Genomic DNA, 15,285 nt, shown 5'->3' with positions numbered 1-15,285 from the left:
CTGGACTGTCACCCTCAGCCTAATATCCTCCCTCCCGTCCACTTCACCCAGCTCTACCTCTTAAAGGTTCCCCGAGCACCCCAAGCAATGCCACCACCTAAGGCGCCAGTAAGCCTGTGGGGAGACAGTTTATGTGCAAACCCTTAGAACTTGCAAAGCTGTAACTTACCAATCCTCTGTTTCTTCATTTGCACAGTCTTCTCAGAGGACTTGGGCAAGAACCAGAGTTGATGGGAATTGTGCGGTGTCCTTAGGACAGAACTGGGGTGTTTGATGGGCATTTTCAGCTGGTGTCTAAAGGCATTTGGCTGTCTGCATTCCAGCAGAAAGTTCTAAATCAAATGATGGCTATTGCTTCTGCTTACCTGTCTGCCTATCCATCTGTACATACATTCATTTAGTAATTACTCTATATGTCATTTAGTAGTCCTAGGTGAACGCGTACGTGCGTGCATGCGTGCGTGCGTGCGTGCGTGTGTGTGTGTGTGTGTGTGTGTGTGTGTGTGTGTGTGTGTGTATTTAGATATGGTCTCACTATGTAACCCTGAATGGCTTGGAACTCCCTATGTTGACCAGGCTGACCGTGATCTCATGCAGATCCAATTGCCTCTGCCTCCTAAGTGCTAGGATTAAAGGTGTGTACCACAATGCCCAGCCAAAAGTAGGGTTCCTAATGAATCCAGAAATTCTTCCAAATAAGCCTTTATCTTAGTCAGTCCTTCCTTTTTTAGGAGGTAGTGAGTAGCTTTTCCCTTTGGTGAATTTCCTCATAAGTTTTTTGATCTAGACCTACTTGTTCCTTTTTGGCATTGACTCTATAATAAATTTTCTATTTAGTTACATTCTGCTGCCCCTTGTTGACTATCATCTTTTCAACTAGTGTGAGCACTGCTTCAGTTGTCTCTTTTTATATTCTGCATGGTGTCTAGTGTTTTGATACATTGATACATTGCTCATTGAAAGAATGGCTAAAGTTGTTGCTAGAAAAAGGTAACAGTGGCATCCAAGTGTTTGTAGGACAGTCATTGGCAACAGTAGCATTTGCCTGCCCCTTTATACTCTCTCTCAAGCTTTCCTAGACTTTTCATTTTTCCCTTTAAGTGTGCTTGTTTATAACTGTAAATACAAGTGACTATACTGCCTTGGAACATCAGAGCCTCAGGGCTGGTCTCCACAGTCCCCAGGATCTGGCTTGGCCTGGGGCTTTTGGGGGTAGCTCTGTGCCCAGACTTCCAAGTGTTTTTCCTCCTAGCCTAGGTTGAATCATGGTGTGTGGGCTCTTAGAGGCTATGGCTTTGTTACTGCCTTAGGCAGTCCTAATCCTGTTCCTATTTTCAAGTCATGCCCATGCACTGACAATTTGATAAGTTCCCTGAGACTTGGTAGTTTGAGTTCTTTTCAAACTACCAACAGGGGAGATACTGTGATCGTGAAGGTGGTCTTCCCAGGTAAGGCACATCACAGGCTGACCTCTGTGATGACCCCAAATGTGGAGAGCTTGGGCTGCTTAGTTTGTGTCATAGTGGGAGACTTGGTCCCTGTCCCCCCTAAAAATTAAAGATTAAAAATTAACAAATAAAACTAGGCTACAATTTACCTCCTTCATGTTTACTGGCCAGTGACAAAGGAGAGTCATGAGGAGATGTGTCACATTGTTAGGTGAACAACCACAGTGAAAATATCCTTCCTGGCCCAACCAGTGCTCAAGAGAGGGTGTTAATTCAGTTCCAAACAATAAAAGAGAATAACTTACCTAATGAGTATGTTTTAATGTTGAACTCATTTGAATGAGTCATATAGTCTTTAGCTCTTGACATTTAATATCTCCTCCAATATTATCTTGATGTTAATTCTAAAGAAAAAAAAAAGAAAGATTCCACCCTCTGTAATTTGAATAGGAAAGAATCTTATTGTAAAGACACTGCATTCTCATTTTTTTTCCTTTTTCTATGTATAATTACTAAAGCTAAGAACACATTCAAATTATTTTAGAGGACTTTTTGCAAACTTACAGTAAAGCTTAACAACACTAAAAATTTCTTAAGTTTCTGGAGCTGGACATGATGATACACTCCTCTAATCCCAACACTCAGGAGGAAGAGTCAGGTGCATCTCTGTGAGTTCAAGGTCAGCCTGGTCTACCTGTGAGTTCTGAGTTACTTTTTTGAAACCCTGTCTCAAAAAAATGAAGATGGAGGAGGAGGAGGAGGGGCTACAGGGAGGGGAAGGAAGAGGAGGAAAAAGAAGAAGAAGAAGGAGGAGGAGGAGGAAGAGAGGAGGAGGAGGAGGAGGAGGAGGTGGTGGTAGTGGTGGTGAACTTCTTAGGCTGAAGAGAGCTTCTAAGCTTCATGAGCTGAGTTTGGTCCCTGGGACTCACATGGCAAAAAAGAGACAGCTCCGCTGATTGTCCTCTGACCTCCACATGTGTGTAATTGCATGTGCATTTACTTACACAATAAATAAATACATGAAATGTAAACAAAGATGAATTCTTGGTTCCCTGTGTTAAAGGAAGCAATAGATTATAAGTCATTTCTGTTTTTACCTTCCTTTCCACATAGTTGCTCCCAAGTCCACATAGCAAGAGCCTCACCAGGTCTGGTAGAGAGGAGTATGGCAGGTGGCTAGGTTTCCCTGATCCCAACTTCATATTCCATAGAAAAGGTACTGAGGGTCCTGGACACTTCCATTGCTTTATAACATGTGTTGCAGTGACTTCTCTTTAATATTTTATTTTTTGAAACAAAACCCTTTAACTGCTGTGGGGTGGATTTCACGGATTGAACAGAGGTCATCAGGCTTGCATAGCAAGTTCTGCTTTTATCTGCTGAGCTATCATACTGGCCCTAACATTTTACTTTGATAAGTCATATTTTTGATTAATGACAAAATCCCCACTGAGTGTGGTGGCCCATGCCTTTAATACCAGCACTCAGGAGGCAGAGACAGGTAGACCTCGGTGAGTTTGAGTACAGCCTGGTCTACAAAGTGAGTTCTAGGACAGCCGGGGCAGTTATAGAGAAATCCTGTCTCAATAAAACAAAAAGGAAGGAAGCAAGGAATGAAAGGAGGGAGGAAGGGAAAGAAAGGAGAAAGGAAAGAAAGGAAGGAAGAGAAAGAAAGAAAGGAAAGAACAAAGAAAGAGTTCACTTAGTTACAGAAAAATTACAAGTGTGACGAACTTCTGAGGGGCGGGGGGAGTGGCGATCAACAATCCCAGTGTCAAACCAAAAGCGTGAATCCTGCCATCTCATGTGTCTATGTACAGAGGGAAGGAAGAAGGGAGAATGTTTGAGTGCCATTCATTTTACTCATTGTTTTTTCTAGAATTATGCCTTATACACAACATGTGCTCAATAAAAATTTGTTCGAAAAGTAGAAATGGATTCCTGAGGACATGAAGTGCCCCACAGGAAGCTTTCACATCCCCAGAGATCCTTTCCCCAGGTCTGTCTCTGTGCCTCTTGGCTTTCATACTAACTACTCCTTAGTGCAGGAAGGCATGCGATTGACCTTTTAGTCTTCGTGGACCAACACTCTCTCCTGTTGGGAGGAAAGGGGTTTTTGTTTTGTTTTTTAATAATTAAAAAAAAAGGGTTGTTTTCTGTTTCATGTTATTTACCACGTCACCATGGTCCGATGATGCTCCTGATGCATTTTGTAGTAGGATGTCCCTAATCATGCAAAATGAATCTCTCTATATCAGAAAATACAGTCTAGGAACCAGCAGCTAAACCTCAGTAGATTTTTTTCTCAGTTGTGTCTCCTGCCACTGCCAGAGTCTGAGAGATGAGAAAAACCAGTGAAATTGGATACGTAGAGCCAAGCAGAGGGCCCAGAATTAAGCAAGCTGCCAGGGACTGTTCTCATAGCAGCACAAACAGCCAAATATAGGGTTCTAAATGGAGCTGCGCACTCCCGATGGGTTGGTCTGATTGCAAGGCAGAGGCGGCTGGTTGGATTCTGGGCTTCCCAGGCAGGCATTGCTGCCAATTCCCAAAGAAACGTGAGAGTGACAGCCAAGACTTTGACTAAGACAGGCACCTAGGTGCAGTGAGGACAGGATTTTTATGGCTTTGCACTCCTGTCCTCAGGGTTTGGGGAGGTGTGGCCTACTAAGGGCTAACCAGCACTGACTCACGTGTCTGTGTCCATAACTGTTACGGAAGTGTTTTCCGAAGATTCTGTGGCTTTGACTGGGATCAAGAGGTGGTTCGTGTAGTAACGTCTGTTGTGGACATGGAAGTGACTCTTGTCCTTTCCCTACACTAGAGAATGCTCGAAGAATATCTCAAACGTTCACCTTTGGAAAATGGAGTAAGCTGATACACTTTTCCACTAAATTAGAGACCCCCCCCCACCCCTTTGAGACAAGGCTTCAATATGTAGCCCTGGCTGGCCTGGAACTCACTATATTGCTCAGGTTGGCCTTGAACTCACAGAGATCCTCCTGCTTCTGCCTCTGCCTCTGCCTCTGCCTCTGCCTCTGCCTCTGCCTCTGCCTCTGCCTCTGCCTCTGCCTCTGCCTCTGCCTCTGCCTAAGTTCTGGGAGTAAAGGCATGCACCATTTGTTTTCTTAGTGTTAGACCTTCTGACTAAGGTGAGATACAATGTCAAAGTTATTTTAATATGCATTTCTCAGGTGGACTAAGAATGGTAAACACTTTTTTAAATATTTAAAATTTTAAAAATCACTTTAAAATGGGTGTGGTGACATATATCTTTAATCCCAGTACTTGGGAGCGGAGGGTAGGTGATCTCAGTTAGCTTAAGGTCAGTCTGCTCTACATACAGAGTTCCAAGCCATCCAGAGCTACATAGTAAGACCATACGTACATACATACATACATACATACAGACAGACAGACAGACAGACCAGAAATGCTATTAAGGGCAGAGAGAAAGGGGAACCCTTATTCACTGCTTGGTGGGGGTGTAAACTAGTATAGTCACACTATAGAAATAAGGCTGGAGGTCCCTCAAAAACCAAAACAAAACAAAATCTAAGAGTCTACAAGTAGAACTACCATATGGCCTAAGATGCCTCTCTGTGTACATACCCAGAGGATGCTAAGCTCTGCCACGAAGTACCTGCACACCCGTGTTTGTGCTGCAAAATTGCTAACACCTAGGAAGTAGAGCCAGACGAGATGTCCACCCACAGATGAATGGATAGAGAAAGTGTGCTTAGTATTAATGAAGAGTGGTAGTTGTGAAAAAATGGTATTGCACCAGGGGATGTGATATAACCAAGGATAATAAATTGGGTAAACAAGATGGAGCAGGGCCTGTTTATACAGATCTGTCCTGTGTCTGCAGAAAAAGGATGTTGCTTTGCAGATCACCTCTCCAGTGAAAGTCTCAGTACCTGCTTCAGGGAGGAAGGGTAAGGGAGAGTCAGTGTGGTCTCCACATGTCTGCCGTTTTCTCAGATGCCCCAGCACCCCAAGGTAGTGTGTCTTGAACTCTGTCTATCTCAGCTCCCCCAATAAATGTTGAGCAACGCAAGCATGAGTTACCTCAGGAACCTGTTGACTGAGCTTGGACAACTTGGCAACTGCCAACTTACACTTTGAAAACACTGGGTCAACTCCTATTGCCAGGAATGTCCCCAGTCCCCAGATTACTATGAGTAGGCTCAGGTGGTACAGGACTGAAGTCACCAGTTAAAAATGATGCACTAGTAGGTGGCTGACCCCAGACTGCAAAGGTTTCTTCTGGAGATGGCTCGTTGGCAGTATTCCTGGTAAGCGCACTGGGCCTGCTCAGATGTGCCAGCTGGGAATTTCACCCATTTCCCAGCCTGGGCAACAAGACAGGAGCCTTGCTATGCCCACATCATGAGCCCCCCAGAGACCACCAGGAGACTGAGTTCCTATGCAGAAGCAAAGTGCCTTTATTGCAAGCTCTCCGTCTGTCAGCAGTTGCATCGGGAGAGCATTGAGCTCAGTGATGGCAGGGTTTTAAGGAGTAAAGGTTGGAGGGGAGGCAAGGGGAATTCTGGGTTCACATGGGGGTTGAACTCCTGATTAGGCAGGAGTGAGGTAAGAAAACTTTTGTCAAACAGCGATTGGTACTGGTGTTGCTGCAAGGAAATTGGCAACCTATATACAAGTTAGGTAAGCTCTTCTTAATGTTCAGGGGCATCTAGTACTAGTTTGTCTCAATTCTGATTGGTCCCCTGCAGGGTACAGTTTGTGGCTTTTCCTGGTTATTGTAAGGGTGAGGCCTAGTCCCAGTATTGCTAGTCTGCAGCCTGTCACGACCACACCCACGTTAAGTTACGCCTCTTCAGGCTTCCACCTGTCCCAGCTCTTTTTTGTGTTGGTTTGATTTAGCTGCCATCTTAAAATGAGAGTGTCTGGTGCAGGAGAGTTCATGCAGGAACTGACCTCACACATTATCTGGCCTTCATCACATCCGCTCACACTCCATTCTTCCTCCAGAAGTGGCTGGGTGGACCGTGAAATGGTCATCAAGCTGTTTCAGAAGTGGTCCCCTCCTCTTTCACAACGTAACATGGGATTGCAACATGCACAGCTCAGGTGCTCCCAGTGGGGCTCAGGGCATCTCTTTAGAGGCTGCACAGTGGGTCTTTCTGACTCCCCCAGCAGCTGGCTGTTGATCCCGCCTTCTGCTCTCAGCCTCTAGGCCATCTTTCTGGGATGGCTGTCCCTGCATGGAGGCATTCCCAGCAGGGGGTGGTGGGTAGGAAAATTCGGAGATGAAATTTAAATCTCTCCCATTTGCTGCTTGTCAGCAGCTCTGATCACACTCATGGCTGGGGTGGGAGTTGAAACCAAAGATGCGTAGAAGGTTTTAGGTTATCTGTGCACTGCAATTCCGGGTGTGTTTATCGGTGCATTGCGGGTCCAGGTGTTAGGTTATCTGTATGTGGCAGGAACAGACTGTAGGCTCTCTGTGCTTTGGAATTTTGCTGGGCTGGCTTCATTGCTCCTGCGAGTATGTAGAGTGGGTGGACTGCTCCATTCTTTATCTGTCTCAAGCACTGGTTCTCCAGGGCAGTGGTTCCCAAGCCTGGAAATAGCACTTGGAGTAACCCTTGAGATACACCAGCCCCTTGTCAGCACTTATTAAAATGAGAAGCAGCCCCAGCCAAGCAAACAAGACACAGTGACCTGTTCCTTTATCTGGGTCTCTTAATTTCTAATCTCTTCAATCCCTGCAACACCCTGGGAAGAAGGATTTATTCTGAAGATGCTTCCTTGCTTGCTTGTGGAACTGATTGTGCCTTTCAGTATCAGCCATGATGTATTATCTCTAATCTCTTGACCCAGATCACTGGCACATAGTAGACCATAATGGTGGGCGCCAAGTAGCTTATTTTTCAAGAGCTAGATTGGTTAATGAATGAGGACATGAAGCTCAGAGGAATGGGTGATTCACTTACTTGGTCCCAAGACTAGGGACACACCTGTTTCCATCCTACCCAGATGATTCCAGAGTAAAGAGGATATCGGCGTGACCCTCATGTCTTCTGCCTCCTGTTGATGGCCAGCATGGCCTGTGCCCCAGGTTTCCTAGCTTGCCCTATGGACTTATTCTTAGAACCAAGCTAAGCTGCCCCTAGCTCCTTCTTTTCGGTGAGGCTCTCACCTGGACGAGATGAAGTACAGCATTGGTTAGATAATTGCTGTGTCAGGTGTGGGAAGGTGGCCGAATTAGCATAAGTGTTTTCTGTACAAGCTTGAGGACCCTGGATCCTTACCACCCACATCCAACACTAATGCCTCGCGGCATGTGTCTGTAACCCAGGGCATGCTGGGAGCTGGTAGGAGACAGGCAGATCCTAGATCTCAAGCCAGGTCAATGAGCTCCAGCTCAGTGGGAGTCCCTTCCTCACAAAATAGCTGGAGGGGCTAGAGAGATGGCTCAGTGATGAAGAACACTCGCTGCTCTTTCTGGGGACCTGGGTTTGGATCTCAGTAACCACATCAGATGACTCACAACTGTCTATAGCTCCAGTTTCAAAGGGTGTATTGCTATCTTCTGACCTTCATGGGTATGCGTTCTAACCTATGTGCAAACTAACACATACACATGGATACACACAAATAAAAATAAATTTTGAAAAAAGAGGGTGAGTGAAAAGAGATCAAGGAGGACACTTCATGGGGGGCATGGTGACACACACTTTTAATCCCAGCACTGGGGAAGCGTAGGGAGTTGCATCTCTGAGTTTAAGACCAGGACAACACAGAGAAACCCTGTCTTGACAAAACAAAAACAAAACAATAACAGAAGGCTCATGCTACCTCTTACCTCCACAGTCCTGCACACACACACACACACACACACACACACACACACACACACACACACACACACACTCCTACACAGGCCCGAGGATATGAATGAAAGAATGCCCTTGTCCGATTGACTGTGTTTGTACTGTCCATCACCGGCTCTGTGGCTCACCAACTTGATGAAGCTATCCGGGGGTTGCACCTGCTTGCTCGGGCTGAAAGGTCACTCTTTAAGCAACCAGCCATTGGAAACTGGGAAAAGTCATCTTGCCCTTTCTATGCAACGGCATTGCTTGCTAAGAGACCCCAGGAACTGACCTTTGGGTCACTTGGGTCAGTTTGCCCTCGCAGCCCCCACTACGCCCGACCCTGCTTTTGCATTTCCAGTCACGGCTTCCCTCTCACATGGAAAGGTTGCTGCTCTTGTTGGAGCACTACCACAGATGGCACCAGAAGCCCCGCTCATCCACCTCCCCTCCCCCACACAAGTTCCCTCAGCTCACCTATGCATCCTCCATCCGACCTCTAATAACTCCTTTGTATAAAGCCTGGGATCACACTTCTGTCTGTCAGTCAAAAACGGTGAACAGCTGAGATCTGCAAAGCACTCACTGAGATGCAGGGTTGCTCAACCAGAAAGAGCATTCCCTGTCCCCATGAGACTCCCATTCTTATGAGGAAGACAGATAGCACACAGGATCCCCTAAGGAGGGATGCTGGGATGCAACCAGAGTGGAGTGAAGGTTGAAATTGTGGTCGTGCGTTTGGGAAGGCCGGAGTAGGGGACGTTCTGTATGGTTCTAGGTTCACATAGTTTCAGATAGAGGGAAGAGCAGGCATGAGGGCCCTGAGGCTCGAGCAATTTCACTGCATTCAAGAAAGAGCAACAAGCCAGGCATGTTAGTACATACCTAGAATTCCAGCTCCCAGGAAGCTGAGGCAAGAGAATTTGAGGCTAACCTAGACATCGTAACAAGTTCTGTAAACTCGGGCTATTTATCCTATCTAATAAGAAGTAAATAAGTGAATGGCGAAGGAGCCATTGTTCCATCGTATTCCTAGCCAAAGGGGGATGCTTGGCTCCTGGTAGATGCCTGGTGGCCAGCTGAATGCTGTGACTGGAAGGTAGTGAGTGGAAACAGTTAGTCAAGGATAAGGCTATCCAGATTTTTGAAAGCAGGTTTTATGCCAGGTAGGCAGGGAGGCCACTTGGTGGCTTGAATGGTAAGAGAAACTATGTCACTGAACTTCTTCCATTGTGGGGCGCTCACTGTGTGCGCAGCAGGGGCAGAGGAGGGGAGGCACAGAGACCAACTGGGAGGCTCTCACAGAGGCCCAGGTAGGAAGTGATGAGGAGTTGGGTTGGAAGATGGCAATGAGGACTGCGAGAAGAGAGCAGACTAGGAGCGCATTATGAAGGCAAAGGCTGTGAGTTTGAAGACCAGCTTGGATAGGGAACCTAGGCTGCACTGTGTTGGTACCAGGCCAGAACAATGATATGAAAGCTGTATGTTTGCCTACTTCCTTCTTTGGGGTTTCCTTTGTGGACAGAGACCATGGCCTCATCCCGAGGCAGGCTTTCTGCAGGGCCCTGATAGCCTAGTGGTCACTTCAGCAGCAGCCAGCACCACAGGTCATCAGCACTGAGCCTCACTCCCTCCATGATGTCAGCATCCCCAGGGGCGGCTTGGGTACTCTAGCGCACAGAAGATCTTTGTGAGGGTGGCCCTTCATAGCACGCAGCTGTCATCGAGCAGTTAAGATGCCACCTCTGCTTACCTGAAGCCAGGGTGGCGAGGAGGTGGGTGCAGCACGACATCCAAGCGCTTCCCCTCCTTTTCCGAGAATACTATTCGGAGAGTTACTCGCTGTTCCCGGGGCACTGTGTGCCTCTCCTCCTCGGGAGGGTCCTTCCACTGTCTTGCTCGCTCTCTTTTCTTACCAAAATACCGCCTCCCTTCCTAGAAGCCCATTCCAAATACTGGTAGCACCTACGAAGCATGGCGAGGAAGGGCATCTCCCATGACCGGAGGAAGTGGTGGTGCCCAGGTGGGCAGAGAGCACGGACCCATTGAGTCATGTGACCTTCCAGCCAAGTCTTGCTTCCGATCCTTGTGACAATGTCGCAGGACAGTTGCTCTGCCAAGAGGAGCTGCAAATTGAGTCTCTTACGTGGAAAGGGTTTGTTTCTGGGTGCTAACGTGTGCCTCTACCCTCCACCTGCCACCCCTGCAAACACTGGGAGGGCCTGGCTGCCAGTCTGAGATAGGGACTTAAACAGGTGTGAGGATCGGTTCCCCTGAGAGAGAGAGAACCAAATGCATTGTGAAATCCATGCAGGTGCTTTTTTGTAAGAGGGGGATGTTTGCGTCTTGTTTTTGTCCTCCAGCCTTTTGTGTGTCGTTGCCCCGCTTCCACTTGAGTGGCAACTGCAGGGTTCCTATTACCAGTGTATGCCGGAACCCCAGCTTCGTGTGGCATAAGCACTTCTGTAGCTCGCCTTGAACTCTGCATCTCGGGCTTTTTATTTTCCTCGAGGAGTGGTTTTAATGGAGGCTGCAGTCTTCTGCAAACTATAATTGGTTTTAAATTGTAGGTTTAATAATGATGATGTTGGACTTAATGTGTTGCCTCTCAGGCTCAGCTTGCAGTCCTTGGCAACCAGCAACTCATTGATCCCCGCGCTCTCCTTAGGAGGGACCAGCTGCTAGGACCCAAATCCATCCCGGGATAGGATACAACTGCAGGGAGAAGGAGACAGATGCTCCCTTAGCCCTGGGTCACTAGGCAAGGAGGTGAAGGGATTCTTTTGCGCCCCAGGCACTGGGGTTGTGCTGGCTGGATAGTTGGGTTTGGGGTTGCCTTCCTCCTCTACCTTTGGGTCTCTCCACAGCTCATTAGGAATTCCAGGGGCAGCTGAGTAGAGGATCTCAAATTCCACCATGCGTTTTCTGGGCAGAAGACTTAATTGGGAGAGTGTATTAACTTAATTGGCTATCATCAGGCTTCTGGCTGTTTTCTGTATTTTAAGGAACTTTTTCTCATTTTCTCTTTCCATGGCCAGTAGAGCATGCCTTTAAAAGATAAGATCTGTTCTCCGGTCTCTCCAAGTGAAGCAAGCTCTGGCTTTGAAGTCAAGAGCCTGGATTCTGATTTTGTTTTTTCCTGAAAGAATCTCAAATTTGTGTACCTTTCCTGACTTCCCTTCTTCACCCGGTGGAGGAGTAAGCTAAGTTACAAGACCACCTAAGTCCCTCCCAGGGCTCCCCATGGATGACTTCAATGTTTCTGTGAGACGACACCAGCTCCTCCTAGGATGACAATTGGCATGGCTTACAAGCCAATCAAAATACCAATCTACATATGTTATACAACAGACTAACCAAGGCTTGGACGAGCTAGGGCTTGTTCAGCGAAAACGCAGCGTTTATAAAAAGCACAGCGAAGGATGTGGATGTTGTGTGATGTGGGGTATCTTGCTGAAAATTACAGGCAGCAGAAGCAATGACAGGGCGGTGGTGGTACACAAGCCAGCTGGGCACTGTCTGTTGTTGGCTTTCCAGTCACACCCTTGGGACAAACCACAGACATTCAGGTCTGGTTCCCCGTGGAAGATGAACTTTATGCGTATAAGTTCCTGACTGCCTTTTGGTCCCCCAGTGTTTCTGGATGGCTTTTTTCTTGTTGTTGTTGTTGTAGATGGGAGTAAATTATAACATGGGAAGGATGAGTGGGAGGCAAAATACAGACAATGAGCCTGAAGACATTTCTGTGGGCTTGAAGTCTGTGGTGGCCATGATGACCGGCGTTACGGCGGAAACTGGGATTGTAGAGTTTGAAGGCAGCACTATAAGACAGTCCGCTTTATACAGACGCGGTCTCCAGTAAAGCTCACCGTTCATTTTGTCGCTCCGGTGGGCACGCTTTGGTTCCTGAAGCCCCCCAGCCTAGACATCACTGCCATGTCTCATTCATGGCTTTTGTTTGTTGCTTTCTAGATGGCGTGTTGTACATTTTCCGTGGCTAAATAAGCAGCAGATGCTAGCAAGTTGTGTTCTCTTAAACATTCATAAAAAGGGACGTGACGGGACATAATGTCAAGTTCATCAGAACAGAAAACATGGCTCTTTTTTCCAGACGCTCTGCCCAGCTCTCACTGAGATCCAATCTCAGCTTCAAAATGACAGATAGCTGTAGCTAGCGATGGTGGCCCGGCTGTGGTGGGGAACTGAAACCCGCAATGGAGGCTGTGTAGTTATTGCCCGTGAGAGTTAAAATTGGTTGTAGAATTGGATCTGAAGAGAACTGTCTGGGTCTTAGCTGTAGAAGACTATTGTCTTTGGATTTTAAATTTTTTTAGGGGGTGGGGTAGGCAGAATCTCGTGTATGCCACACTGGTGTCACATTTACTATAGCTAGGATAACCTTGAATTTCTAATCCTCCTGCTTCTACCTACTAAGTGTTAGGATTACAGGTACAGTGCTGGGAATTGAACCTGGGTATCTGTGCATGCTAGGCTACACTCCCAATCCTTCAGACTTCTCTAGGATTGTTGTGATGGAGAATGGCAGAAACAGCTTTTGAAGAGGCTGGATTTGGACAAGCACTACTTTGTCGGATACTCCTAGGTGGTGGGGTTTGCCTGCCTGTATCTTGCAATCGTGAATTCATCTCTGATCTGAGACATTCGAGAATGAGGCCAGGAGTGAAGATGAGGCTGATAGTATGTAAGGAATTTTCAGGTTAGGTACACGCTGTGAGAACGAGTCCAGGCAGTCTTCTCTCTGAGGGTAGAACCACTTTCAGAGTGTTTATCAGTGCCTCTCCAGCACCCATCAGTGAATGTTCTGACCCATGAGTGTTCAGTAAAAGAAAAGAAGAGGAAGATTTCGTATTAGTGCTGAGTTCATGTAAATCCTGTAGCCATGGCAAAGCTGTTGGCACCATTAGCCCTGGGAGCACTGTCTAACAGAGCACCTCTGGATAGTCACAGAGAAAGAAGGTAGCCGAAGGATACTGGTGTCAACAGGGCTAGCTGAAGCTGGGCGTTGGTGGCGCACGCCTTTAATCCCAGCACTCAGGAGGCAGAGGCAGGCGGATCTCTGTGAGTTCGAGGCCAGCCTGGTCTACAGAGCAAGTTCAGGACAGACTCAAAGCAATACAGAGAAACCCTGCCTCAGAAAACCAAAAAGAAAAAAAGTATAACTGAGCAGAGGTGGCTTGCAGGATGACAGTGTCACTCACTAGAATGGTCTGGGGACCGCCATGCTGACTTACCATCAACAGTGTTGCTAGGTACCACCACTGGGTGCCTGTGGTACCTCATACACGGGACCCTTCCTTCCTCCCATGTGGAGCCTGGGGGTGGGCGGGGCAAGAAGAAGACTGTCATACCCTGGGGCCCTGAGTAGTCCCACCAAGTAGAGCCAAAGAAACAAAGTCAAAGCACTGCTACATACAGTTTAGCGTTTTCTTTCTACAAAATCTAGGTGAGCATGCCTTGGAGCATGTATGGAGGTCAGAGGACAACCTGTAGGAATTGACTCTCCCCTTCCACCACATGGGTCCTGGGGATGGAACTCAGGTTGTCAGGCTTGGTGACAAGTGCCTTTACCCACTGAGCCATCATCAGCCCATGTTTTCCCATTTTATTGTCTATCCAGTCACAGTGGAACAGGTCAGTAAGTTACAACGTATAGAGACTATACCTGGATGAAGCTGGCTTAGTGGCTTAGGTGGCACTCTCAGATTCCTCCCTGTGAGTGCAAGTCTTCTTAGGATGTAAAAGAGAATGGCCAGGGTGGTTTTGTTATCAGCTCAAGCTGGAATTCTACTGATGACCCTGGGGTGGGTGGGGCAGCACCAACCATGTCCATTCTCCTGTCCCTGTGGACAGCTGCTCTGAGCAGTCATCTTCCTGGGGGCCAGGGGGAGGAGCCAGCCAGGACTGTGAGCCTGGCCTTGTACCCTGTGAAGTTCTCTGCTCTCTGGGGGTTGAATTCATTCTTGTTTTTATTGTGCTGCTAATTCTAGCTTCTGCCTGTCTCTGTAATTCATTCCACATGTCCGGACCTCTCTGCCCTGGCCAGGAGCCATCTGTTTGTCCTGTCAGCCCAGTGTCGGCAGCTCCTTGGGAGAGCTCTTAAAGTTCTTAGGTGCCACAATCAGGGTGGCCTCCCCTCCTCTCAAACTTCTGGCTTCTGAAGTTCCAGGACCTCTGATCCTGGCACCCATCATGGACTCAACAAAGTATTCCATCCCCAAATGACTCAGTATACATTGGAAGGCATCACAAGCCGTGCCAGCCAGCATTGGAAAGAGCAGGGATGACATCATCCCAGCAGAAAGACATGCAGTTAGGGTCGTTTATCCCAAGAAGGTAGGTGGGAAACCTCATGTGAATCCCAAAATGGATCTCAGCTAGCACTTAGCACTGGGGAGGCCCATGGCACCTTTGATGTAGTTGCAATGGCTGAATAGGCTCCAGATCTAAGACATGAGAGATGGGGACCTTGGAAGACTTTTACCCTCACTTGAGGGCCCAGAACAGTCCTGTCCTTTGTGAGCTCACACTCACATGTTGTCATCAAATGGGAAGGGATCTCTAACTCAGACTTTTCCAGATGTGTTCTTTCCCCCCCTCTGGTCCTGGTCCTCCTATTTCCTTCCTTCTTCCTTCCTTCATCTTGACCAACTCCTTTCTCTCCACTCTTAAGGTGGAACAGTGAAGAAGATGGGTAAATGGGTCCCTTTCAGGATTCCTTATGGCCTCTACCTTAAAAACTGAAAGACAGAGTGCTTGTCCTGGTCCTGCCTCCCTACATTCCATCCTTCCTGCTCCTTCTTTCCCTTCCTCCTCTTGCTCTCCTCCACCTCATTCCCAACAGGTGCTCGCCCATGATGAGCCATTAGCTTTGCCCCCATTTTAACCCCATTAGCAGTACTCTGAGAACCCACACAGTGAACACCCCCACACCAGCAGTCAGCAGTGTCACCCACCTCCCTTTGTCTGCACCC

General features: G+C 47.5%; 1 protein-coding gene and 1 pseudogene across 6 annotated transcripts in view; both read left to right on the top strand.

Annotated features, from left to right (window-relative positions):
- Positions 1-15,285, top strand: part of Pdzd2 (PDZ domain containing 2) — a 366,700-nt gene that overhangs the window by 95,633 nt on the left and 255,782 nt on the right. The window lies entirely within an intron of this gene.
- Positions 1,401-1,549, top strand: LOC121144406 (annotated as a pseudogene).

This window comes from Mesocricetus auratus, unplaced genomic scaffold, assembly GCF_017639785.1.
Source record: "Mesocricetus auratus isolate SY011 unplaced genomic scaffold, BCM_Maur_2.0 Super-Scaffold_100015, whole genome shotgun sequence".
NCBI lineage: Eukaryota > Metazoa > Chordata > Mammalia > Rodentia > Cricetidae > Mesocricetus > Mesocricetus auratus.
This window is presented reverse-complemented; position numbering and strand designations above follow the sequence as displayed.